The sequence below is a fragment of the Bos taurus genome, chromosome 7, assembly GCF_002263795.3.
Source record: "Bos taurus isolate L1 Dominette 01449 registration number 42190680 breed Hereford chromosome 7, ARS-UCD2.0, whole genome shotgun sequence".
Classification (NCBI taxonomy): Eukaryota; Metazoa; Chordata; class Mammalia; order Artiodactyla; family Bovidae; genus Bos; species Bos taurus.
In genome coordinates, this window is record NC_037334.1 from 55,538,222 (window position 1) to 55,550,885 (window position 12,664).

The following is a 12,664-nucleotide window of genomic DNA, read 5'->3' on the forward strand; positions in this document are numbered from 1 at the left end:
ACAAAGCTGTGTAGGTGAGCTCGTTTGATGAAAAAGTAATCAAAATAGCTGAACCATGAAACCATGGTTTTGATTATTTTGTACTCTTAATATCCAAATCCAAAGAACTGTGTGGTGAACTTACTGACTGGTTGTCTTGCTTGGAATGGAAAATCCACAGCAAAACCCATCAACTGTATTTTGCTCAGCTTTTCATTTTCCAGCAATGACTAGCTATTTGGCTAATTGATAGTTTTACAAAGTATTAGGTAATATATTTACTATTATATTTCATATATAGATTGAAATAGAGATAACAGTAAAGAAAAGAGCTTTACCCATAATTATTATATGCACTTTAACATTTTTATTAAATCCTGTTTTTCCTCAATCTTCTCATGTTTATGTCAAATATGATTTATTTTAGCCCAACATGATTTTGAGCTCATGCTAATTTACATAGCCAGTGTACCAGGCAGATTGTTAAGAGAAAAGTGAGAATTTTCTTTACGTCATGGCTGATTCTCCATTAAGTCCTTTCAGGATGAGCTCTAAAAAATATTAGTTATCTTATATCTTCAAGTTGTTTTTAAAATGTGTTCACAAGTTTTCAAGTTTGATTAGATGTGAAAATGCCTTCTTCTATAAAAAGATTTAGAGTAGCTAATACAAATAATCTTCTGATATAAATACTTTTGAATACATCACACACACACACACACAAAACTACACACATTATGCACATGTTTATATAGATTCACCCCAGAATGAGACTCTAATACAGATTTCCTTGTTTTAGCTGTGTGCTTGTACTATTTTTTCAAAACATTTTTATTTCTTCAAGATTTTAAGCAAAGCCTGCAATAAAAGAAAACACTGTTTTTGTTGTTGTATTTCAGTAGTTCCTTGAATTTATGTCCTATATACTGTACCTCTTTAAAAAAACCTTTGCTGGAAGAGTGAAATATGAGATTCTCCATTGATTCCTGTGGTTTAAAGTATTCAACGTGTATCTCTACTGTAGGTATGAGGGAGAAATGGCAGCAGGTCTGCTAATGAAGAGGAGCAGGTACTGATTTGTATTCTCTTGAAGCAGCATTGACTGAACTCCTACTATGTGTGCAGCGTGATGCCTGGTGCTAGGGGAATCTGAAGATTAAAGCGATACCGGTGCTGTGCATACTGAGCCTTAGGGACACTCACGACCTAGATGTACTGTTTTATCAGAGTTATCTAACTTAGAAGATGATTCACATAGAATTATGTTGTGCCCTCAAGTTATCTAAGTCATTGCTATTTTCTCCATTCCCTCAGTTATAAGCAGCTCACTATTAGCTGGGAATTTTTTTCTCCTATACTTTTTTCTTTTTGGCAGAATCTAGTATTAGTGCAAAAGCAGGACATTACTTTTTTCTTTTTTTTAAAAGGCAGTAACTAGGCTTCTCTGACTTGTAATGTGTTCTTTCTGATCCTTTTCTAAATAGAATCAGTTTTCAGTGAGCAAAGTCGTCATGTTTTATTTTTCAGGGGCTGCCATGTCAATTACTAGGGTACTTCTGTTGAAGTGCAATCATTTGAATAGATAACGAGAACGTATGGAAATTTTCTTCATACTAGAAATTTTATCAAAGATATATTTCATTGATAACCAGTCCAGCCCATGAAATGCATTCATTGTAATCTTTACTAGTCTGATTGATAAATCAGATGAGCAAGCAGCACTTCATATATAGAAATGAGTTTCTCATGAATATAGCAACAATTATTATGACATTCTTATACTCATTTTGCTTTCTCATCTTCTGCCTGTATTCTAGTACCAAGAGTGTACTACAGTCACACATTTTCTAAATCTCCACTTGAGAAAAGATCTAAGATAGAGCCTACCTCTAGTAGCAGACAGGAACTAAGGAATGTGGGATGCTGGCACATGTCCTCTGAGGGTCTGTACATGTGAATCCATATCCTCTGCCTTTCACTTGCACTGCTCCCATTCTTCCCATTCATAAGGTCATAAACTAGATCTAGCTATGACCTCAGTGTCTCTTCATTTTCATCGTCTTTACTTTTTAAATGCTGCGACTGTTTTCTGTGCATGATGCAGTTTCACCCTCGGCTTTTGCAGGAAGAATTTCTCTCAGCTTTGCTTCAAGCAGGGGAAGGTAGGTTAGCTAAATTAGAATAGAATTCTTGGGGGGTAGGTGCCTATTGGATGGGGCAAGGGCCTTGCAGTGAAGAAAGAAGAGCAGTGGGGAGGGAATGAGAGGTGCTCACACAGTTGACTCACGTAGTGCGATGTCCCTGCTGGCAAGTAAGTGATCTAAAGCCTAAGAGGGAGGAAGGAGGTGGCCAGCTAGAACTCTCTAGCAGCCAGTCAGGTGGACTTCCAAAGCACAGTGCTTGTATCAGAACCTCTTGTCTGAGGCACAGCTGCAGGGGAACTGCCATCACATGAACCCTCATGTAACACATCAGCACACTTGTCTCCTTTTACTACTTGGACTAGCAATGTGAGATGAATAGCAGTAGATTATAATATGACCTGGAACATTACACCTGAAGGGAAACTTGGAAATCATTCATTCAACACCCTGTATGTGGCAAGGCATTGTTTTGAGTGCTGGGTGTTCAATGCAGGACAAAGCAGATAAGGCCCCTACCTAGGCATATTTTACTATCTGAAGAAAGGAGGTGAACAACAAAAAGGACAAATAAGTATGAAGAAAATATTAGCTATTCATAAAAACAATAAAGAAAACGAAACAAGATCATATGATGGTAGTTGGATGACAACTTTAGATTGGACGATTGGAAGAGACTTATCTAGGTGGAGGCATTTGAGCTGAGACCTGTGGAAGAGAAGGAGCCAGTAGTATGAAGATTTGTGGGGTGAGTTTTTCCAGGTGGAAGGAACAACCAGACAAAGGCTGTGAGCTGTGGAAAAAACTCTGTGTCTGAGATCAGAGAAAAGGCCAGTGTGATTAGGGCAAAGTAAGAGAAGAGTGGCTGGCCGAAGTTTGGAAAGGTAGCAGGAACTACATCATGAGACCTGGTTCAGTTCAGTTCAGCCACTCAGTCATGTCTGACTTGCTCAGTTGTGTCTGATGAACTGCACGATGCCAGGCCTCCTTGCCCATCACCATCTGCTGAAGCTTGCTCAAACTCACGTCCATTGAGTCGGTGATGCCATCCGACCATCTTATCCTCTGTCGTCTCCTTCTCTTCCTGCCTTCAATCATTCCCAGCATCAGGGTCTTTTCAAATGAGCAGTTTTTCACATCAGGTGGCCAAAGTATTGGAGTTTCAGCTTCAGCATCAGTCCTTCCAATGAATATTCAGGACTGGTTTCCTTTAGGATGGACTTGTTGGATCTCCTTGCTGTCCAAGGGACCCTCAAGAATCCTCTCCAACACCACAGTTCAAGAGACCTGGTAGGCCAAGGTAAACATTGAGTGTGAATCTCTCTTTCTAAAGGTGGAGGAACTCAAGCTCAGAGAGGCAGAATGCCAGGATGGTAAATAGCAGCCTGGGCTCTGACTGCTGCTCTGACCTGTACATCACACTCACACTTCTGCCAAGGGTGGGGTTAACTTAAGCTCTTATATCATATATTGATTTTCATGTCATAATGGGGGTGATAGCAGCAATCATATGGTATTCTTAACAGCAATATTGATAAGAAGCAAAAGAACTGAGAGAATGCCCCGAGCAGAGGCAAATACTACAAACTAACATTGTCACCTTAATTCTTCGTGGTGTGGGATTATGTTTCTTTATGTTCCACTGAAACACATGCAGAACGCATGGACGCAACAGCAGACACACAAAGCAATGCTTGTGAAAAGGAGGTAAAATCATGCCAGTTGTACTTCTAATATTTTACCACAGAACTCTGACCTAGCTGGTGTCCCCTGGGGAATCTGTGGCCCTCTTGAGTCTACTGCCAGCATTGGAAAGGGGCTTTCTGGGCAGTTGCAGACAGATGGTTGCTTGTAATAGTAGTATCACTCTTGGGCAACAAAGATGTGTTTAGTGTATTTTTACCATCCATCCAACCATTTGTCCATGGCCACTTATTAAGAAATAACTTCTGTGCAGCCCACCTTGCTGAGTTCTAGAAGGCTCCATAAAACAATCATTTTACATCTGTATCTCACAGATGTGGACACAAACTCAGAGAAGTAAAGTAACTTGAATCACTCAGGTTAACACAGCTGATAGATGATAGAACTGGTGTCTGGACCCAAGCATATCTGACTCCTCTGTTCTTCCTTTACCAAATATTTGCAAAGTACCTCTATCTGGGGGACTGTGTTAGGTCCAGAGAGCAGCATTGAGACATCAGACATGGATCTTACAGTCTGTCCTGGACAACCTTCCAGCATCTCAGACATAACTCACAGAAATAAAGAGGAACAGATGATTTGTCTCATATGCAGTTTTTGGAAGAACAGGACAGGTTGCTTGTGTACAAGCCAGAGTCTCCTGGCACATGCAGTGCAAAAGGCTGTTCTTCTTCTTCTGCCAGTTGGACACTGGCACCATTAACTGTTCATTGGTTTCAGAAGAGGCTTTTGCTGCAGTGATTGATTATCTCAAAATAGCATTTGTGGCAGGAAGAGGTTTACTTGGCCTCTCTTTCTCTACCTCCCCTTTGCTGGCCAGGTAAACAGTGGCTGTTATTCCTGCATGAAGACAAATGACAAGTGTGGGGTTTTTCCCACATTTATAGGCTAGATTATATGCCCTCTATCCAATTAGGTCATCTATATGACTACAAATGGATGGGAGAAGAGTATGGCTTAGCGATAGAGACAAATACAAGCTTAGAGAACTCAGTCTTTGATCTGGGTTTAATTCTGACTCCACTACTTATGAGTTATTATATAAGTTACTTAATGTTCCTTCTGCACAATTGCACTCATCTCACACGCTAGTAAAGTGAAGCTCAAATTCTCAAAGCCAGGCTTCAGCAATACGTGAACCGTGAACTTCCAGATGTTCAAGTTGGTTTTACAAAAGGCAGAGGAACCAGAGATCAAATTGCCAACATTTGCTGGGTCATCGAAAACGCAAGAGAGTTCCAGAAAAACATATATTTCTGCTTTATTGACTATGCCAAAGCCTTTGACTGTGTGGATCACAATAAACTGTGGAGAATTCTGAAAGAGATGGGCGTACCAGACCACCTGACCTGCCTCTTGAGAAACCTGTATGCAGGTCAGGAAGCAACAGTTAGAACTGGGCATGGAACAATAGACTGGTTCCAAATAGGAAAAGGAGTACATCAAGGCTGTATATTGTCACCTTGCTTATTTAACTTATATGCAGAGTACATCATGAGAAATGCTGGGCTGGATGAAGCACAAGCTAGAATCAAGATTACCAGAAGAAATATCAATAACCTCAGATATACAGATGATATCAGCCTTATGGCAGAAAGTGAAGAAGAACTAAAGAGCCTCTTGATAAAAGTGGAAGAGGAGAGTGAAAAAGTTGGCTTAAAGCTCAACATTCAGAAAACTAAGATCATGGCACCTGGTCACATCACTTCATGGCAAATAGATGGGGAAACAGTGGAAACAGTGGCAGACTTTATTTCAGGCTCCAAAATCACTGCAAATGGTGATTGCAGCCATGAAATTAAAAGATGCTTACTCCTGGAAAGGAAAGTTATGACCAACCTAGATAGCATATTAAAAAACAGAGACATTACTTTGTTCACAAACATCCATCTAGTCAAGGCTATGGTTTTTCCAGTAGTCATGTATGGATGTGAGAGTTGGACTATAAGGAAAGCTGAGCACCAAAGAATTGATGATTTTGAACTGTGGTGTTAGAGAAGACTCTTAAGAGTCCCTTAGACTGCAAGGAGATCCAACCCATCCATTCTAAAGGAGTTCAGTCCTGGGTATTCATTGGAAGGACTGATGCTAAGAAACTCCAATACTTTGGCCTGATGTGAAGAGCTGACTCATTTGAAAAGACCCTGATGTTGGGAAAGATTGAAGGCAGGAGGAGAAAGGGATGATAGAGAATGAGATGGTTGGATGGCATCACTGACTCAATGGACATGAGTTTGGGTAAACTTTGGGAGTTGGTGATGGACAGGGAGGCCTGGCGTGCTGTGGTTCATGGGGTCACAAAGAGTCAGACACGACTGATCGACTGAACTGAACTGAATGTTCTTTCAATTTTCTTGACTTTTTATTGGGAATTATAATAGTACCTACTGCAAAAGGTTGTTTTGAAGAATTCATAGGATAATCCCTCCAGAAGGTTTAGCTGAGTGGGGTAACCAAGTTGTTACAGGTTGATGGCATAATTTTGGTGTTCAGATTCTACCAAAGACTTATTTTTGCTTTGTGCAGGCAACTATGGCCCGAAGTATTAGTGGAAAACAAAATATAAATTTCTAATTTTTAAAATCACCTAATATATTTATTACCTATTTTTACTGTGATAAATTACCACCAATGTAATGGCTTAAAACAGAACAAATTTATTCTATTTCAGTTCTGGAGGTCAGAGTCTGAAAATAGTCTTAATGGGTTAAAATCAAGGTATCCTTAGAGCTAATATCTTTCTGGAGACTCCAGGGGAGAATACTTTCCTTGCCTCGTCTGGCTTTGGGGCTGCCAGAATTCCTTGGATTATGGCTATATCACTCTAATATCTGCCTTTGTGGTCAAATAGCCTTCTCCTCTCTGACCTCAACCCTCCTGTCTTCCTTTTTTATGAACTCCTGAGATTACATCGGACACACCTGGACACTCTAGAATAATCTGCCCATTTCAGTATCCTTATTCAGATCTGCAAAGTCTTTCTTTACCATGTACTGTAGGTCAAACTGTGCCTCTTAAAAAGATAGGTTGACATTCTAATCCTTGGTGCAACCAAATTTGACCTTATTTGGAAATAGCGACTTTGCAAATTAAAATGAGGTCATGCTGGATGAGGGTGGACCCTAATCCAATAACCGTTGTCTTTATGTGACAAGGGGAATTTGGACAGAGACACACAGAACAGAACACCATGTGAAAACATAGAGACTGAGATGACATACAGGGAGAACACTGCATGGCAACAGAGGCAGAGATTGATGTGTCTACAAGCCAAGGAAAGCCAAGGACTATATTGTCAGCAATTGCTGGAAGCTAAGACAGAGGCATAGAACAAATTCTCCCTCTGAGCCTCCAAGAATGAACACTGTGCTGATACCTTGATTTTATACTTCTGGCCTCCAGACTGTGAGACAGTAAATTACCAGTTGGTGGTAACTTGTTATAGTAGCTCTAGGACAGATACTGTGTAAGATAACACATCCTTAGATTCTGGGAATTAAGGCATAGGCATCTTTGGTGTGGGATGGTGTGTGCATGCTCAGTCGTGTCTGACTCTTTGTGACCCCATGGACTGTAGCCTGCCAGACTTCTCTGTCCGTGGAATTCTCCAGGCAAGAATACTCCTTTTCCATGGGATCTCCCTGATTCAAAGATTGAACCTGCATCTCTTCCAGCTCCTGCATTGGCAGGCAGATTCTTTATCACTTGTGCCACCTGAAAAGTCCATTATTCAGCCCACTTCCCACACGTATTGCTCAAACCTCCTTCCCCAATCAATGCCAGATGCTCTGGTAAGTAGTTCAAGGTATAAGTTGTAGTTCTGACACTGTGGGTAAATGAGGCTCCTAAAATCCTACGCTGGACTTCCCTCGTGGCTCAGTGGTTAAGAATCTGCCTGCCAATGCAGGGGGCACAGATCTGATCCTTGGTCTGGGAAGGTCCCACATGCCATGGGACAACTAAGCCTGTGCGCCACAACTACCAAGCCTGGCCACAACTAGAGAGTGTGTGTGCTGCAGCGAAAGATTCCACCTGACACAACAGGTAGCAGTCCCTACTCACCACAACCAGAGAAAGCCCACAAGCAGCAACGAAGACGGAGCACCGCCAATGAATAAAATACTTTTTAAAATTTAAAAATTAAAAAAAAATCCCATACTAATCCTGAGCTGGTAGAGAAAACTCATGGCCCGCTGACTCCACCGTGTGCATATGCAGTGAGCTTAGAGTGTGAGAAGCAGGAAACCAGGCCTGGGAGGCAGCCCTTGTGTGCCCCCGAGGCCTCCCTGCATGGGATGCACCCTGGAAGGACAGAGAATGGAACCCAATCTTTAACACACAGCACTCTCACTAACCACTAACGGACAGAACCTGAAAAATGTCTCTGACTCTAATGGATCCCTTTAGTAACACTGCTTTCTGGGGAAAGATAGAGGATGGAAAAAAGAATTTAGAAAATTTCAATGTAACAACACCCCACCCACTGGAAGAAGGGGAAAATGCTATTCCTTATGGACTGATACGGAAATGTAGAACAAAATGGGTAGATGCCCCCATGCCCATCAGTAATTATAAGCATTCAATAAATATCAATGAATATTGATATTATTGTCATCATGTTCAGAACTGTGTGCTGCCTTTTCCCACAGAAAAGGCAGCCTGGATGGTCAACTATCTGACTGTCCTTCATAATCAATGAATATTTCTCCCCATCAATCTGGAGAAGATGTGTATCACTTGGTTGGTTGACATTCTGATCACGGGACTATCCCTTAACCATCATTTGTGCATGGTCTCTTCTTTTTTGTGTGTGTCACAAGAACATTAAGATTGTGATCCATCTGAGTTGGCAGATGTGGACATGCTTTGGAAAGAGAAAAGGAGAAATGTGTAATTATGGAGGAAAATTGAGTAGGCAAGACCACTGGACCTTATTCTTTATTGAGAAGCCAGAACAGGGAACTTGGGATCATGACATATTGGGAATGTTCTATTATGAATCTTGCTGTGGTCGAGAGGTGACAGGTTTACTTGGTTGTTATTATGTTGGTGGGGAAATAGCCAACGGAGAGAGAGGGATGGGTATCATTCCAGACCCAGCATCCACCACACAGCTGGATGCACTGCAGACAGAATGCAGAGCATATCAGGAAATCCAGGCATTTAGCTCCCATTCTATGATAGGAACACATTAAACCAGATATTCCCCGTATCATGAGTAGAGTTCAGAAATGGATAGTAATGTAATACTTAGTTGATATTGATTAAATACTTTACACTGATGCTCTCTTAAGTACTTTACACTATGATTCTCCTCCTTCCAGGGAAACTGAGGTTAAGTCTTGTCCATGATCATAGCTATAAAATACCCAAATAAGGATATGAACCTAGGACTTTCTAACTTCAAAGGTCAAGCTTTAAAATAAGTTTTACTATAATCACCTCTGGAAATTCATATTCCACATTAAATAAAGCCCACCTGATTTTAGTACTTTTTTCTATAGCATGCAGTATGGAAATTATGGTAAAATCAACAGAAAGTTTAAATATGCTTTCTTACAGACCCCATTTTGCTGGAAATTGGGGTGAATTCAGGCCAATGAGAATGTCATGAGCTGAAAAGACTTTGCTGGGACCCTGTGATGTTTAGAAAATTACTTTCCAGGATGCCTTAATCCCCACGTCACAGCATGAATCTCATTCCTCTCGTCTGTCTTAAGCAGAGATGGAGACCTGCCAGTAACTGTTTCCTCAAAGAAACCTTCATTGTGCTTGAAGGTTCTTCTTTGGACTCCTGTCTTAGTTTTCTTTCTGTGTAACACACACAAATCCTCATTGTGCTAAAGTGGAGACTTAGACTCTCTGCCTTTCACAGCTCACCAGCTAGCTCTGAGCTTGCAGCTCCAGGGCTAAGCCTTCTAGCAAGCATCTCATCTGCAGGGAGCCGCTTCCCTGATGATGGTGGTTTCACTGGGCTTTTGTTGGCAAACAGCTCTGTGGTTTTTTTTTTTTTGCACCATTGATTGGGATGGCAGGAGGACCAGTGGGGATCTCCTGCAAAATGACTGGAAAGACCCAAGACAATAGGGCTATCTGTGAGCTTTCTGTCTCCTCACTAGCTACCTGGAAGGCATTGGAGGCACTAAGCACCATTGGCAACCCCAGTTCATTTTGAGTTTCTAAGGGAGTGGATGAAAAATAAAGCTGATCTCGATTCCATTTATAGGACAGATTTGCAGAAAAGTAGGAAAATGGTTGACACCCCATTTCATTCTGGTGACATATTGGAGCTGCTTGCTCATAACAGTGTTGTAAGTGTCCTACAAACAAGGCGATTTGCACTAGCAAATGATATGAATGTCGTAGCCCTTGTGCCTGACTACAGTGGGAATTCCGAGGAACTATCTTGAGAATTCCCAAAGCTATTTTAGGCTAATAATAGAAAACCCACACCAAGCACAGTGTTTTAGTTTGGACAAAGGTTATTCTACCTTAAGCAGTGGCTGAAAGGCAGTGATTGATGTTTCCCCATCATGAAGCACAGCATGTTAGTTCCTTACTTCGTCTCAAATTTATTGTCACGGGAGGACATTTGTTTGTTACAGTATGCCAAAAAGGGAAAACAAGTTGTTAAAGGTCAGATAGTTATTAATGATTTTAACTGAAGAAAGGATTTAAAAATCAACTCCATGGTATGGACTCTTGAATGCCTTACCAATGATCCATTCTAAAAAAAAATCTTCATTTATAAGTGACAGTTTTCTCCCCTAGTTGTCAAGAGGCAAGATTTTTTTCTCCTCCTTATTATCCTGTGGTCCAGATGCACTAGTTATGGTTCATCTCATTTCATAATAACACATACATCACATTGGTGCAAATAATCAAGCAGGCACCTGTTTCACAAAGCCTAGCCAACAACATTCATTTGGCAGCAACCAATAGAGGGCAAGTACAGTCTGATGGGGATGGAGAGTGAAAGCTGTTAGAAATAGAAAAAGACAGAGGATTTAGACAGGGGAGATTTCAGTTAAGCCAGTAATGTGACAATCAATGCAAGCATCTCCTGGGATCTTTTCTTTATCTGCCACCTACCTCTCTCTGCAATTATATGACAGGCCAACTTGTTAGTCATTCTGCAGTTTGATACTTCCTAGAATTTGCAGGCTGATATGATCTTTTTTCAGATCTACTTCCAAGTGACCAATCACTCTTTATCATCAAACATTATTTAACTATCTCATAGAGGGCACAAAAATAGGATTTTTAGCTAATCTTTAAAGGCAGAACTTGGTTCCCTTGGCCCTGAAGTTAGGTGAGTAAACAGAAGGAAGGCTTTTGGCAAAGTCAATGAAGAGCTCTCCAGTAGGCATTTCATTGTAAAGTTTATGCCTTTGATGGGAGTGGGTGAGAGGAAGAGAGGCAGCTGGAAAAATGCTATACATAGGACTATCAAGATTCTCCAAGTGAAAAAGCTTGTTGTTATTCTTTTTTTTTTTTTTTTCTATTCCACCACCAAAGTTTGAGGTGAAAACCTTAAAATAGGTAAGGTAGAAAACATTTCATTTAGAGCTTCTTTAGAAATTCATCACAAACTCATTAAATTCATGTTTAATGTAAAGCAGAAGTTTGGGGCCTTGGGTAATCAGGTGTATTTAAGGGAATATATTCAGATCTCAGCTACATTTTTTCCCCATTGCTCTTCTGCACATTGACTAGATGGAACGAAGCACAAAGCCAGGAGCAGAAGGGCTAGAATTTGAATAATCTTTGTAAACAATCATTGCTCTGCACACGGCTTGCTGAGAGAATCCTCACGGGAACACCATCTTGGATACTATAACCAGGTGGAATTTGCAAGGCCTATCCCACTGCATGGTGTCAGCACCCTTTCTCTGGTCAGATCGCTCCCAGAGTGAATATACATGAGTATATTTACGTACAACTATACAATCTTCCTTGTGTTTGTAAAAAATACATTAGAGATGAATCCTTGGCTCTTTTTGTACATTACTTCTCAAATATTTCACCCTGGTTCACTTATCAGTTCAACAGTGATGCCTGGGTAAAGGAAATCAACCCTGAATGTTCATTGGAAAGACTGATGCTCAAGCTGAATGAAGCTCAAGTACTTTGGCCATATGATGTGAAGGGCCAACTCATTGGAAAAGACCCTGATTCTGGGAAAGATTGAGGGCAGGAGGAGAAGGGGATGACAGAGGATGGCATGGTTAGATTTCATCATTGACTCAATGGACTTGAGTTTGAGCAAATTTCAGGAGATAGTGAAAGACAAGGAAGCCTGGCATGCTGCTGTCCATTGGGTCGCAAAGAGTTGGACACAATTGAGCAACTGAACAACAAAAGCAGAGATGCTGTACTTTGATGAAAAAGACCTTGGGGTGGAACTATATCAACTACATCACTCCCTCTCAGCACTTTCCATGCACTCATAATTTATCCACTGTGCTTTCCCTGGTGTCCCAGGCCTGCATGATGAATCCCCTGCCTGTGGCTCCCACTTTATCTTCCTTGCTTATCCTCAAGCTCCTTCTGCCCCCACCATTCCAACCTCCTTTTTCACTTCCAGTGTTCCAGCCTTCATCCCATTTTATTGCAGCTCCAGATCTTCAGATGGCCGACACTTAAAAAATGTATATTTATTTATTTATTTTGGCTGTGCCAGGTCATCGTTGCTCTGCACAGGCTTTGTCTAGTTGTGGTGAGTGGGGCTACTCTCTAGTTGCGGTGTGCAGGCTTCTTATGGTGGCTTTTCTCGTTGCAGAACATGGACTCTGTAGAGCACTCAGGCTTCAGTAGTTGCAGCACATGGGCTTCGTTGC

At 41.1% G+C, this 12,664-nt stretch overlaps 1 protein-coding gene across 2 annotated transcripts in view; it reads left to right on the top strand.

Moving 5' to 3' along the window:
• KCTD16 (potassium channel tetramerization domain containing 16) overlaps nt 1-12,664 on the top strand; it is a 323,986-nt gene that overhangs the window by 227,526 nt on the left and 83,796 nt on the right. The gene's annotated exons all lie outside the window — the stretch shown is intronic.